This window comes from Phoca vitulina, unplaced genomic scaffold, assembly GCF_004348235.1.
Source record: "Phoca vitulina isolate PV1807 unplaced genomic scaffold, GSC_HSeal_1.0 scaffold7, whole genome shotgun sequence".
NCBI lineage: Eukaryota > Metazoa > Chordata > Mammalia > Carnivora > Phocidae > Phoca > Phoca vitulina.
The window spans coordinates 58,749,100-58,764,760 of record NW_022589710.1 but is presented as its reverse complement, the minus strand read 5'-3'; positions in this window follow the sequence as shown (position 1 = coordinate 58,764,760).

The following is a 15,661-nucleotide window of genomic DNA, read 5'->3' as shown; positions in this document are numbered from 1 at the left end:
GGGGGCTTGAGTTCCGATCTCGAGGCGCCCCACCCCAGCTGAGCACAACCTTCCTGACTCACCGGGCAGGCAGGCAAGGGAGCAGCTGAGGTCTGGGGAGGTAAGAGTGCTAGCAAAGGCCGTGGGCAGAGCAGGTAGGCACCCTAGCCCCAGCACTGACGTTATCAGGAGGCATCTGAGGCTGTGCACGCACATAAATCATGGAATCTTCAACATGAGAGACTGGCAGGAAAGGGCAGGCGTCCAGTGGGGCGGCAGCTCACCCCGGCTGGAAGGTCAGAGCCCAGCCCTGCCATCCTGTGCAGGAATGCCGGGAGAGGCCTGCCCAGATCAGGACCAGGAAGGCCCACAGATCACGCTCCAGGCACCATACCAGCCCTTCTCTCCCAAGCCAGCCCCATGCCGGGCCCTTCCCTCAGAAAATCCCCTGCACGCCAGCCTGGGCAGGGCCCTGGTCGTATCTCCTGTCTCCCTGCCCACCATCCAGCCCCTCCACAGTGTCGCACTCCCTCCCCAGCTCTCCAGCCACATGGCTCAAAGACGGGCACGTGGGCCCAGCCTTGCCAGCTGGTCCCCAATTTCAGTGGTTCAGGTTTGGGCATGTGGTTCAAGCTTGGCCAATGGGAGCCCCCGCCCCCCGCCCCAGGGCTTGTGTTATGGAAATATTAGAAAAAACTCTCTTTCTGTTGGGTTTGCTGTCCTATAGGATGCAGCCTGGGGTTGCTGCTGGCTACGGGCACTGTGTGGGGCGGCCTGCCTGAGAATGAGGCCAACTCGGGAAAAGAACGTGAGGAGAGAGACCGGATCCCAGAGTCCTAGCTGGGGCATTGGAGCCCCAGACTTTTCCCTGTTGTGTTTGAGACAGTAGAGCAGGTTTCTGGGAGGCACCATCACCCCACCCGTTCGGGAACTCTCCCCAAGCCCCTCGATCCTCTTCCTTAAGCCCACCTGCTCCACACCCCACATTTTACCTCTCAGCGGGTCTTGTCATTTCTGCCCGATCACATCTCCAATCTCCCCACGGCCCCGGCAGCCAACAGCCCCACCGCCTCTGACCGGACCACCGCAGGGTCCTCCCTGCCTCTATCTTGGCCCCTGCAATCCTCAGGGCAGCCCTGAGGGTCCTCTGTAAGGTGAGGATTGGATCAGGCCTCTGCCCCCTCAGCCCGCTCTGTGGCTTCCCCAGCTCGCTCCTAGAGCCAGGCTCCGTGCTCCCCAGAATCTGCAGAGCCTGGCCCTGCTAGGCCCTCCTCCACCCAGCACTCTCTCCCCATTCCAGCCCTGCTCCGGGTCCTCTAGCCTGCAGGGCTTTCCCAACCAAGGGCCCCGATGAATGAATGGAGGCGTTCATCCATTCATTAAGAGACCAGGGAGCAGAAGCTGAGTGGGTAAGAACAGGGATTGAGGCCCCGGGCCCGAGGGATGAACCTTTGAAAGGTGCCCTAGGCTGCCCAGCAGAGGCGGTTTGGGGCAGCGAGTTGTGGGAGACGCCGTGTTTGATTTATTCCCCTTTCCTGGTCTTAGTCTCCCCATCTGTAAAATGTATTCATTCATTCATTCATTCATCCAGCCAAGAGTGCTTACAACACCAGACACTTACTATAGGCACCGAGGGTCAGCGGTACATATAAATGGGGCTTACATTTCTGTGGAAGACAATAGAGAAATACAGAATACAGCGTATGTACCATACATACATAGTGATACACATATGGAGGGGCACAAGGGGGCATCGGAGGCACGATTTTACAGAGATGGTTAGAAAAGCCTCTGATAGGGACGCCTGGGTGGCTCAGTCAGTTAAGTGTCCAACACTTGATTTCGGCTCAGGTCATGATCTCAGGGTCCTGGGATTGAGCCCCACATGGGGCTCCACACTCAGCAGAGAGTCTGCTTGGGATTCTCTCTCTCCCTCTCCCTCTAGCCCTCCCTGCCATGCACATACATGCTCTCGCTCTAAAATAAGTAAGTAAATCTTTAAAAAAAAAAAAGAAAGAAAGAAAGAAAGAAAAACAAAAACAAAAGGCTCTGATAAGGCACCATTTGGCCAGAACAAGCCAGGTGGATCTGTGAGGGAAAGGTGCCCCAGGAAGCAGGAACAGCACGTGCAAAGGCTCAGAGGCAGGAGGGGGCCAGGGTGGTAAAGGAGGAGAGAACAAGAAGATGAGCCAGAGAGTTTCATGGGGGCCAGACCACGTAGGGTCCTGTGGTCCACATTGAGGGTGTACATTAGCTTCCTGTGGTTGCTATAAAAAATTCAGAAGTTACCACAAACTTAGTGGCTTGAAACAACACACACTTACTCTTTCACAGTTTCAGAGCTCTGTGTTGGCAGGGCTGTGTTCTTCCTGGAGGCTCGAGAAGAGAGTCTGCTTCTAGGGGCTGCCCGAATTCTTTGGCTCACGGCCCCACATGACACCACCTTTTCTCCCTCGGCTAGCATTGTCACATCACCTTAGCCTCGGTCCTTCTTCCTGCTTCTCAGAGGGAGGGACAGCGGGCCCGCCTGGACCATCCGGGATAATCTTCCCTCTCCAAGCCCTTTGTGTCATCTCATCTTTGAGGTCCCTTTTGCTCTATAAGGTAACACATTCACAGGGGACGGATGAGGACGTGGGCCTCTTTGGGGGAGGAGGGACGTGACGAGCCGACCACAGCGGGCTGCCGTGGTCCTCCAGGTGAGCACAACGGTGGTCGGGCCACGTGGTAAGGGGTGGTAGGACCGTGACTATCCCGAGGACGGAGCCAAAAGGATGCGCTCACATGTCGAACCTGGGCTGTGAGGGAAAGAGGGAAAGGAGGGAGCATGGCAGCCACTGAGACAGGAAGACCACACGCAGAGCAGATTGGCGAGGTGGGGAGGACTGCGGGCGCTTGTTGGAGGCGAGTGGAGGGTAAGACGCCCCTGAAGCCTCTGAGTGTAGAGCAACTGGCTAGACAGGGCTGAGGACAGGCGAGAGTCCAAGATGAGGGTGTCAATGTGGGGGCATCAGTGAACGGGGCTGTGACGGGGCCACCTCAGGAGCGAGTGTGGACAGAAAGGGGAAACGCCAGGGCTGAGCGCCAGGCCATGGCGAGGGTAACGGGGTGGGAAAATGGAGAGGGACCAACAAAGAAAGAGAAGCAGCAGCGGTGAGGGAGGGAGAAGCAAGAGGGTGAGTCTCAGAGGCTGAGGAGGAGGGTAGTTGGCTGTGCCCCGTGCCTACAGGTCCAGTAGGGCAGGTCTACGTGACCCTTGGGTTTGCCAACGTGGAGGTTGGTGATGATCCTGGTGAGAGCTGTGCTGGGGATGGAGTCGTGCCCCCCACTTACAGCGGAAGCCCCACTGTGCCTGTGTTTGGATATAGAATCTAAGGAAGTAACTAGGGTTAAATCCGATAGGGTTAGACTCCCTATATGAAGAGACAGCAGAGGGGCGCCTGGGTGGCTCAGTCGTTAAGCGTCTGCCTTCGGCTCAGGTCATGATCCCGGGGTCCTGGGATCGAGCCCCGCATCGGGCTCCCTGCTCAGCCAGGAGGCCTGCTTCTCCCTCTCCCACTCCCCCTGCTTGTGTTCCCTCTCTGCTGTCTCTCTCTCTGTGTCAAATAAAATCTTTAAAAAAAAAACCATTTAAAAAAAAAAAAAAAAAGAAGAGACAGCAGAGAGCTCACGCGCTCTCTCTCTCTACCACGTGAGCATGCGGCCTGTGATAAGCCAGGAGGAGAGTGTTCACCCCCACCTGGATGGCCTGGAACCTTGACCTTGGACTTCCAGCTTCCAGAACTGTCAGAAAATAAATGTCTGTGGCTTCAGCCCCCCGGCCTGTGGCATTTGAGTTATGGCAGCCTGAGATGACTAAGATAAGCTGTTCGGACAGAGTAGTGGGGTAGAGCCAGTTTGGAGTAGGTTCAAGAGTGGGGAAAACGTTTGGAGTGTAGACATCTCTTTCAAGCGTGTCACTGCCAAGGGTCACGGAGAAGGTGGGGGAGCCGGTGGGCTTGGGGTGTTTTTAAGATGGGCCCACACTCAAGTGTGCAGAGGGGCTCGCTGATGGACTGGGAGGACAGAGGCAGAAAGGGCTGAAGCCGCCTCCCTGAGCGGCGAGAGACAGCAGGCTACTTCAGCTAGGAGCCCAGGGGTTTTCCTTGGGTAGAGCACCTGGCCCCAGAGGCCAATGAACCTCGGCGGTCCTCCTCCTGTGGCCCCCACTTCTCCGCATGCTAGAGAGCAAGCTGGGGGTGAGGGTGAGGAGAACACGTGGGCAAGTGGACCAGGGAAGGAAGGACGAAGAAGGTGAGGGAAGAGAGGAGGCCAGCCCCTGCCAGCAGAGAAGGATCTTGGGGATCTTGGGGATCTTGGGGATCTTGGAAGCCTGGGTGGTGGGCTGTGGCCCAGGCACTGCACGGCCTCAGGGCTGGGAGGGATGTGAGCTCCGATGTCCCCAGGTGAGAACCAAGGCTTCCTGTCTGTGCCCTTACCTGTCTTCATGGCCCAAGGGAGCGCATGCGTGTGTCCGTGTCTGTGACCACGGGGAACCACTCCAGATGGTCGCTCAGAGCTCCCTTGCGGTCCCACGGTCATCCTCGGATGCCCGTCCCATCTGCCCACAGGAGGCCCTGCCCTCTGCCAGGTGCCCTGCACCCCGTCGGTGCAGGGCCTCGGGGACCTCTCACCTCCACCCACCCAGCAGCCCCTCCCCAGCACCCCCCACATACACACACACCCTGCCAGTACCCACTAGAGTGGGCCGCAGGATGAAGCGTGGGGGCGACAGAAGGGGATTCCGAGGCACCTGCCATCCCCTCTCCCAGCCGCACCCCCAGCCTCCCCTGCGGGGGGCGGGGGGGCCAGTCACTGCTCAGCTCCCCCTTTCCTGTCTCCTCCTGTGTCCTTCGTGCACTTCTGTCCCCGCTACCTCTCAGGGCCAGCAGGGCGGGTGTCATCGGGCTCAGGGGCACCAGCGGAGCTGGTGAACTGTGACTAGCGCTCTCCGGCCTTGCGCGTGGTGGCGGCCCCTCTGCTCTTATGCTTCCCGGCGCCCTCCCTGCCCTCCCTGTCCCTCTCTCAGTTCCTCTCCCTGTTCCCTCCTGCCTCCTTGGAGCCACACACTGACTGCGGCCCCTGAGACCCCGCTTGGGTCCTTCCGGGGAGCAGATGGGCAGCGGGCCGGCCACGGGGGGCCAGCAAGTCCTCATGTCCCTGGCGCACACACAGCTGGGGGGCTGGGCCCCAGGAGGCTGACCCTCAGAGCTGCTACTTCTCCCGCCACCCTGTCACCAGCCTCCCTCCCACGCTCGTGGTCACTCATTTCCTGCTGCCCCCACCCCCGCTGCAGCTGGACGGGACCCGGAAAAGGACATCCTGCCAATGTCTCGGGCAAGCATGGCCTCCTCCGGAAGGTCTTCTGGAGCCGGGCTGGGGCCCCCTCCTCAAGGCCATGCCCTGGGAGACCCATTCCCACTCTGTGCCTGCCTGGAGGTGACCCTGACTGAGTCACAAGCCCCCTCTGGGCTTCAGGGTACGGGGGGGATAGACTCCCCTGTCCAGCCTAACTTCTGGGCTGAAATGGGAGTCAGCAGGCAGCTGTAAGGGTTGTGGGGTGCCAGGCAGGGCACACTGCCCCATGGGGCTACCATTTGGGGCTTTGGGCCCAGGCTGTAGCGGGGGTTCAGGCCCTGAGTGGGGCTGGCTCCGGGCAGATAACAGGCAGTCATGGGGTGCCTTCTGCAAGTGTGCCTGGAGCTAGGAGCTCCAGCCGGCCATCTGGGCCACCCACAGCCTCCACAGCCCTCCCTAACTCCTCCATCTTCTGCTGCTTGGCCCCTGACCCTCTGAGGACAATAGGGTTTCCTGGTGACCCCTGGGCTATGGGTCACACAGATCCGGCTGGAATCCCAGCTCTGCCGGGTCACGTCACCTCCCATGGAAAAGGGTCTCAAGCTCCTGTCTCAAAGTGGGGTGACACTTCCCCTCACAGGGCTAGTGGGGGTGTTAACATAATCTCGATGGTCCCAGAGGTGCACCCCAAGGACGTGTTTCTGTCTTCCCTGCCTAGCAAGGGGGTGAGAGCTGAGCAGCCCCGGGACATGCCAAGCGGCCCTGGGCAGGCAGGGAGGGGACGGGCCACCTCCCCTTCTCCCCCTCCCACACACAGCTATTTGCAGCAGAGCTGGAAGCCACGCCATGACTCCCACTGCGCGTCCAGAGTCCCTCTCTGTGGAGAGGAGGAGGTGAGGGGCCTGGGCTGGGGTCCCCGGGGTCCCAGCTGGTGGCCTCCCCTTGACTTTGCCTCCTCGGCCCCACGGGGTCATCCAGAGGCCCTGGGTCATCCAGCCTGAGCAGGGAGGTGAGACCCAGCCCTGCCCCCCTGTGCTGTTTGCTGAGTTTGAATCTGGGCCTGGACGCCTGCTCTCTGAGGACCCCTGGGGAGGGTCACTGGGTCACCAGTCCTCCCTGAGGCTCAGTTTTCTCATCTTCAAATGGGCAGAACAAGGTTGCTGCAGAGATTCGGGGCATGTGGAAAACAACCCAAGAGCCGACATGCTCCATCAGGCTCCCCCAGTGTGTTTATACTTACTCAGGCCAGAGCCAAGCCTCACCCTCCCATGCCGCCACCCCAGTGGGTCCGCTCCCCAAGGTCATGGCAGGAAGGAGGATCCCAGATTGAGCCTCAGCTCCACCCCCAACCTCACAGCCCCTCAGCAGCATCTGGGAGGGTACAGCTGTTGGGAAGGCAGACCCCCCAAGTGCCCCTGAGGCTCCCCAGTATGGAACCCTATGGAACCCCATCCCAGCAGTAACTAGGCCGTCCTTCCTTTGTTAGCTACCCTGTATCAAGCATCTCCTGCCTTGAGAGACCTGATCTAGATGGGAATTGGGGAGGCTGACAGCAAACAAATGTAAATAGATAATTACCAGATACCTAGACTTGCCAGAGCAAGTTGTTTGGTTTTTTTTTTTTAGATTTTATTTATTTATTTGAGAGTGAGAGAGAGAGAGAGCATAAGCAGGGGAAGGGGCAGAGGGAGAGGGAGACACAGACTCCCCGCTGAGCAGGGAGCCCGGCTCAGGACTCAATCCCAGGACCCTGGGATCATGACCTGAGCCAAAGGCAAATGCTTCACCAACTGAGCCACCCAGGCGCCCCTTCTCCCCCGCCCCACCAGAGCAAGTTCTAAGTGATGGGTAGAGGGCTACCTGAGACTGGGTGCTCAGGGGACAACTCTGTGAGCTGTGACACTGAGCCACAGGAAGGGGCCTGCCCTGGAAAGATGTTGGAGCCTAGGCTTCTCTGCCTCAAAGAGGATTGTGTGCAGACTTCCCATGGCCCAGAGGCTTGTGGTTCTGTGCTTTCTGCTAGTTGCCGGGCTCGTGCGGCGTGCAAAAGGGCGGCCCACCTGCTAGTTGGCAGCCAGGAGCATTCGTTCTCTAAGCTGAAAATACGCGATCAGCTTTAAATTTGCCTAGGTTGTTTAAAATATATATATATGGTTGTTCAAAGGTAACTAAGTTACCTTTTATAAATATTTTTATTTAGCCAACAGTGATCTTAAAAACAACAAAATTAAATAAGAAACCAAGAAAAATTCAAAGACAACAGGACTCTTCCGTACAGGGTCTTGGATTCTCTGGCTTTCAACTTTATGAAGATATTTTACAAACTTCGCCTCATGGTAGTAACATTTTGAACCTGGGCAGTCCCTGTCTACACTGGCGGATACACACAGCCCCGCGTGGAAATGAAACTAGTTCACCTGCAACATTAAAAAACAAAAACAAAACAAAACAAAAACCCACCTTTTTCTTTTCTTTTAAAGTTGTAACGTACATACCATCCGAGTTCATTTCCTATTGCTGCTGGAGCAAATTGCCAGACACGTCGTGGCTTAAAACAACACATTTATTAGCTTAGAGTTCTGGAAATCAGAAGTCTGACATAGGTCTCATGGAACAAAAATCAAGGTATCCGCAGGGCCACGTTCCTTCTGAGGAATGCTTCCAGCTTCTAGAGGCAGCCCGTGTTCCTTGGTTGGTGGCCTCCTTCCATCTTCAAAGCCAACAGTGGACCACTGTGACCTCTGATCTTCTTTGCCCCATCTCCTTCTCCAACCCCAACTCCTGTCTCCTCCTTTCACAGGTGAGGACCTGCAATTTCTTTGGACCCACCTGGATAATCCAGAATAATCTCCCTATACCAAGATCCTTGATTTAATCCCATCTGCAAAGTCCCTTCTGCCGGGAAGGGTGACCCATTCGCAGGCTCCAAAGATTAGGATGTGGACATCTCTGGGGACCGTTATTCTGCTGACCGCACCCCCCCATGGACAGTCTCAGAAATGTAAAGACTAAAGTCATTAGATTTCACCATCTAGTGTTTGTCCTCTCAGCATTTTGGCCTACTGCCTTCCAGCATTTTCCTATGAGGGTATTTTTTAATGAAGTGGAAATTTTACTAAATATAATACTTATAGACCTTTTCACTTAATATTCCCTTGTCACTGAACTCGGTAGACAATTTAAAGACCACATAATCTCCATGGTCTGGGTTGGGTGCGGTCCCAGTCCTGGGGCATCTCAGGCGCCCAGAAGCACTCCTAGGAAAGGGGTGGCACAACAGGATTCTGATGGCGAGATTCAGCAGTCGGCTGTCCTTTTGGCCAGATCGGGCAACAAAATCTTCAAAAGCGTCTGGACATAGAACTAGATCGAGTCTTTGGTCCTGGGCTACCCCTGGAGGGCTGGACACTTAGAGGGGTGGGTACACTATCGCTAGAGCCAATCCACACTAATCACGGATTAATCCACACGTTAACACCCCCCCCCCCAAAAAAAGAGCATTTTGCATATCCATTGTACTGATTAGCACACGCCCAAACCCTCTGGACCTGATGGAAGATAAGATAATGCTAAGAAGGTAATAGCTGCCTCTTAGTCTATGAGCTTCTGATTAGAGTCTCTCAGGTGCTAACCAACCAGCCCTGGAGTGTGTATTCCTGATTAGACTTCGTTAAGTGTTAAGTAATCATCTCTAGGGGTACATCAAAATTAACATATATATGTTGCACTGAGCTTGCTGAAGTATATTAAAGTAATTAAAAATAACACAAAAAGATGCAGTGATTATCCCCATTTATAGATGGAAAACTGAGGCAGAGTGATGCAGTGACTTGCCGAAGAGTACAACCTGTATTCCATCCAGGATCCATCTGATTCCATTGTCTCCCTGCAGGAACCAGGGCAAAAACCATTAACATTTTGAATGCCCTTGATGTGTATTAATAAACTGCCCTACCACTTGACTCTCTCATCTCTGAGATGTGACTGTGTCTGCTCCCTATGGGGGTTCCGGTTCCTTACTGACCACTCGGAGGGTCATCTGTAGCCAGCTGAAGCCCCAAGTCTGGCTTCCTCTAGCCTTTCAGTTGTATGGCCAGCCTGGGAGGCATTCGAGTCTCCCAGCGGGGAGAGTGGGGTTGTCTGCCCTTCGGCATTGTTCATTCTTGCTCCCTGGGTTTGTACAAGCGACTAGGAGGTGGCAGGTGTCTGTGTTGTCCACAGAGAAACCTTGTCGCCTATGGATGTCCTTATTATGCATTCAACATACTCACTTCATCTACCAATAAATACCTACTGAGCATTTCTCTGGGCCAGGACATCCTTCCGGATCTCTGCCCTGGTCTGGGGCCCTGAGATACTTTTCCTTCTCATGGCAGTGTGAACACAGAAAAGTCACTTTCCTTTGGACCTCAGTTTCCTTATCTGTAAAAAGGGCAAGAAAAGGGCTTCACTAAAGGAACCCTGATCCTTCGTACGAAACCTTAAACATTACCAAGTTTAGGGTCTCTTGGAACCTCTCCCGAAGCGAAAGCAGTAGGTTTGGGGATTAAGTGAGGTGTCAGTGTGAAGGACCAGGCATAGAAGATTCTCAAATAAAAGTGAGGCTTCAGGAGCTTGAACACTCGAGGGTGGGCTGGACTCAGTGACGTGCGCCCAAAGAGCAGAGTTTGGAAAGGGGAAAAAATAGTGACACCACCTGAGCCACGTGATCCAGACCAATGTCGCCAGCAGTAAGTCATGTGGATGGCATGTACCCCTGATGGGATGGGATGAGAAGGTACCTCACCTCTAGGGTCTGCTTCCCCCACACCCATAACCCCAGTCTACTCTTGAGAAAACATCAGAAAAACCCAAATGGAAGAACTTTCTTTTTTTTTTTTTTTTTTTAAAGATTTTATTTATTTATTTGAGAGAGAGAGAATGAGAGAGAGCACATGAGAGGGGGGAGGGTCAGAGGGAGAAGCAGACTCCCTGCCGAGCAGGGAGCCCGATGCGGGACTCGATCCAGGGACTCCAGGATCATGACCTGAGCTGAAGGCAGTCGCTCAACCAACTGAGCCACCCAGGCGCCCCAAATGGAAGAACTTTCTACAAACTATCTGACCAATGCTCCTCAAAACTGTCAAGAGCAAGACAAACAAGGAAACCCTGAGAAACTGACACCAACCAGAGGCTTCCATGGAGACATGACAACCAAATGGGATGTGGCGTGGTTCCAGGGTGGGATCCTGGAACAGGAAAGGGACGCTAGTGTTGTCAATTAGTGAGGTTGGAATAGAGTCTGAAGTTCAACCCATAGGAACGTAGCAGTGTTGGTTCTTTAATGGTGCCATGTACCAGGTGATGTAAGAAGTTAATATTAGGGGAAATTATATGGGTATATGGGTATCCGTGTTACCTTTACAACTTTTCAGTACAGCTAAAATTACTCCAAAATTAAATGTGTGGGTTTTTTTTAAGTGAGATCTGGGCCAACAAGCACAGGAAAAGATGCTCCGCATCATTAGTCATGAGGGAAATGCAAATCAAACCCACAAGGAGACGCCACTTCACACCCACTAGAATGGCTATCATCAAAAAGACAGACAACAACAAGTGTTGGCTAAGATGTGGAGGTAAACTGGAGCCCTTCTATACTGCTGGCAGGACTGCAAAACGGTGTAGCCACTTTCGAAAGCAGGCTGGCAGTTTCTTAAAAAGTGAAATAGAGAATTACCCAGGGATTCCTCTCCTAGGTGTGTACCCAAAGAAAAGGAAATATCTGTCCATACGAAGACTTGTCTAGGAATGCTCAGAGCTGCTTTCACTCCTAAGAGCCCCAAACTGGAAAGAGCTCAGATGGCCATCAGCAGAGGAATGGCTAAACAGAGTGGGACAGCCCACAACGTGGCAAGAAAAGGAAGGAGCTGTGGAGACGTAGGGTAACGTGGATGGATTTCAAAATAATGATGATGAGCTAAAGAAGGCAAAAGAGAATGTACTGTGTGATTCCATTTACAGAAAACTCATCTGTGGTGACAGAATGCAGACCAGTGGTTGCCTGGGGGCAGGCGGGGAGTGAGGCGGGAGGGGTCACAAAGTGGGGAAGGAAACCGGGGAATGATGGGTGTATTCACTAACTCAGCGGTAATGATGGCTTCATGGGTGTATCCATGTGTCAAAACATATCAAATTGTACACTTTAAATATATGCAGTGTATTCTGTGCCAATTACACCTCAATAAAGCTGCTTTTTAAGAAAGTGAAGCCTGGAGTGCCTGGCTGGCTCAGTCAGCTGAAGCTTGTGACTCTTGATCTCCACGTCGTGAGTTCAAACCCCACGTTGGGTTTAGAGATTACTTAAATAAGTAAATAAATAAACTGAAAGGAAAATAAAATTAAGTTAAAATTAAAAATAAAAATGTGGGGGCGCCTGGGTGGCTCAGTCGTTAAGCGTCTGCCTTCGGCTCAGGTCATGATTCCAGGGTCCTGGGATCGAGCCCCCCATTGGGCTCCCTGCTCGGCAGGGAGTCTGCTTCTCCCTCTACCCTTCCTCCTGCTTGAGCACGCTCTCTCTTTCTCTCTCTCTCACGCTCTCTCTCGTATAAATAAATAAAATCTTTAAAAAATAAAAAACATTAAAAATAAATAAATAAATACATTAAAAAATAAAAACGTGAAGCCTGAGTATGGGGACAAGGACAGCATGGCCCCGTCTCCTCACCTGTAGTGCGGGGGTGATCCCATGTGCCCCGCACCCTCTGAGAGCCCAGGGTGAGGTGGCGGTCCGTGTGAGCCCCAGCCCTGGCCCAAAGTCCTGAGCTCCTAAACTTCACGGCGGGACAGCTGCAGGGCCCTGGCCACCACCCCTCCGAGGAGGGGACGCTGTGGGGTCCCTCCCAGTGGAAGGAGGGACCCACTTACTCCCTCTCTTTTTACTCCCTGAAGGAAAAACAAAAAACAAAAAACGCATGATGCTGCATGTACTTTGGGGATTTTTGAACACAATTGTCTAAAAATAGCCTAGGCCATCACAGCCCAGTTCCTTTTTAGGAAGGGTTTCAGCAGCCCAGCCTGGCCTGGCGGCCGGCTCAGGAAGTGGAGGCCTGGCGGAGCAGGGCCTCGGGCAGGGGCCGTGGACCGATGGACCGGGGCCCCCCGGGGCCCTTCCGTGCTCAGTGTCCCCCTCCTGTGCCCCTCCCCCACGAGGGCCAGGCTTCCAAGAGCACGTGAGAGAGCAGCTAGTGAGTGACCTCCTCATCCTCAGCTGCCCCTGGGCTGGGCCTCCAGCCCCTCGCTGTGGTGTGGCCATGCGTACCCCGCGTGGCTCCTCTGTGCCTTGATTTCCCCAGCTGGGAAGTACGGCGCTCCGCTACCTTGCCCTGCCCCCTCGAGAGCTGGGCTGCGGCAGCCGGGCCCTGGGCGTGGACGGGCCCCGAAAACGGTGCGCGCCTGCCCTTTCCTGTGGTGGAGGGGACAGGACAGGCTCTGGAAAGCCACTTCCCGACCGAGGGCCCACCTGGGCCGGGCACTCTCCGTCTCCACAGGGCTCTGTAGGCATCCGGTCGTAGCCCCTGAGCTGTGGGGGTCATGGTGATGACGTGCGTGAGACCCCGGGCAGGTGGCCAGGCCTCAGAAGCAACCAGCCCTGCTGACACCTTGACCGGGGCCTTCCAGCCGCCAGCCTGTGAGACAAGAAATGTCTGGTGATTAAGTCCCGGTCTGTGGGACTCTGTCATGGCCCCACAAGCAGATTCGTATGGGCCCCTGACAGGTGAAAAGGCCGAAGCTTCGGAGAGACTTCAGAACCGTAGCCCGGGCCACACAGCTGAGGAGCGGCTGGGGCAGGACTGGAAGCCAGGACCTGCTGTCCCCCACGCTCTTTCCACCGAGGTCTCTGGAAAGCAGAGCACTGCTCACTGCCTCTCCCCACGGAGAGCCCCGGGCCTCCCCAGAGCTCAGGGGCAGGAGGGACGGCGTGATGAATGCAGGAGCCTGGGCCCCTCGGCCGGCCCTGGGTGCTCGGCCAGCCAGGGTGGGGCCAGGCCCGGCACCCATGGCCCTTTCTCCTGTCATCTCCTGCGGGGGCTCCCCGGTCCTCAGCCTTGTGTGGTCTACGCTCTGCCCCTGCTTCGGGACTGCAGTAGGATGGGGCCTCCTGCACGGCTGTTCCCAACTCACCCCAGGAGGATGGATCGCAGGGGAGCCAGGAGCTCTCCTTGAGAACACCAGACGCAGAGCCTGTCGGGACAGAGAAAAGGGTGTAATTTGGGTCCTGCCTCCACAGCCAGAAGGAATGACAATGTGGGGCACGGGGAGGAGTCTGGGAGGGACTCTACCTTGCTGCTGTGTCTCTGGCCAAAGTAATGTCCCCTGGTTTCATCTACGAAATGGGTGGCAATGCTCTCTGACCCACAGGGCGGTCTGGAGGGTTGACCAAGGCACCCATTCTCTCCCCAGCCCTTCCCGCCCTCCCCGCTCCTTTCCCCGCGCCTCCCCTGAGGAGAGATGTCACCAGCCATTCTCTGCCCCTCCCCGAACCCCCGAGCCCCGGGGGAAGGGCACAGGAGCCCCTTCTGTGGTGTGTCTGGTGCATTGTAGGCACCCAACGGGCGTGGCACTGAACTGAGACCCCGACAGGCTGAGCTGTCACAGTGACAGGGCGCTCGGGCCGAGACCCCATAGAAGAAACAGACGGACTGAGACAATACACGCAGAACACTTAAAACAGTAGGCCCTCATGGGAGGCCATGGCCATGGACACTGGAGTCAGCTGCCCTGGGTTCAAGTCCTGACTCCACCATGCGTCCGCTGTGTGACCTTGGGTCTGTCTCTTGCCCTCCCAGCTCACCCACCTGTAAGTGGGAGGATAATAAAGGCACCTAATGTAACCGCTTGGAGGATCATCTAGTGAAAGCTCGGAGCACTAGCCCCACATGCAGGAAGCGGCCAGTAAGCATGAGCTGTGTTGTTGAGCGAGGCGCACTGCAAGGAGAGCCAGCTTGTACTCTGGCCCCAGTCCCACCAGAGCTCCAGCCCCGGGCCTCGGTTTCTCCAGCTGGGGACTGAGAAGGTGAGGCTCTTGAAGGATGCTATCTTTACTGCTGTGTTGTTTTCCATAAGCCAGGTGGGGGACAGGCATGGGGACCGCGGGGGGATGTGGGAACAGCCAAGGGTGTCCCAACCGTGATGTCAGGCCGCTCACCCCTCCCAAGCCTCAGTTGGTCACTTGTCTGGTGACCGTCCCCTCTCAAACAGTTTTGTGAGCTGTGGGAAGCAGCAGAGACATCAGGAGGCCCTCCTCACTCGGGCCTGCTCTGCGCCAGGCGTCCAAGGCACCCACCCTTGCAAGGTGGCCGTCCCCAAGGGGCTGGGTGCCCACTCAAGGCCACGGCAGGAACGCAGCTGGCTCCGCACCCCAGCTGGACTGCAAGGCCCTGGCCACAGCCACCCCTCTCCTGCCTCCTTCCCTGGCCCCCACCCCACCCCTACCCCCAGCAGTTCTCGCCAAGTTCCTGGGAGGAAGCCAGTGGCCCTGGCATGTGACAGTGTTTGGCTTTGTCCTGTCAGAAGAACAATTTTTTCATCTCCTTGGCTGTACTTTCTTCTAATGACTTTTTGGCTCAGGGCTCGAGCTGGATCAAAGACTCCCCGGTGGGGAGGACAACAGGACAGTGTGTTTGTTGTGAGAAAATCATAGCGGTGAAGCCGGTGGCTCAGGAGCTGGAGGAGGTAGGTGGGCCCAGGAGGGGGATGGCCCTGAGTTCCAGATGGGGGCATGATGCAGAAGAGGTGAGGACAAGGAGTATGGAGGAAGAGAGAGGCACCCTTCAGGGTAAGGTGAGAACAGGACGGTTTCCAGCATGTTTGCTTGAGGTCCCAGTGGACCTCTGTCTTCAGGGTAACCTGAAAGATCTGCTTGGACAAGGACGTGGATGCGGGTGGGGTGAGGAACCTGGAACCATCCCTATGAGCTTCTGACTTATTTGCCTTCCTTCTCTCTCACACAGGTCCCCACCGCTGCCCCCCAGGCTGCCCAACTGGAGAAGGCTGGGAAGCCCCCCCTTGTTTGGGGGGCTCTTGGCAGCAAAGGAAAGGGAAGCTCTTCTCAGGAGCAGCTGCACCTAAGCTGGCCCTCAAAGATGCGAGGAGGGAAAGGGTTTGGGGCCTGGAAAACACTGGCTGGTGGCAGCCTGGAGCAGCCCGCAGGGGGAGGCCCACGCAGGTGGTAAACGGGAGGGAGGTGGCCCATCCCTGGGGAGCTGTTGCCCAGGCCGATGATGAAGTTGTTCTGGAGAAGTGAGCAAGAGGCAGCTGCTGTGGAGGCCCCCTGGGCCCCAGGGAGCTGAAGGGAGCAGGAGGGAGC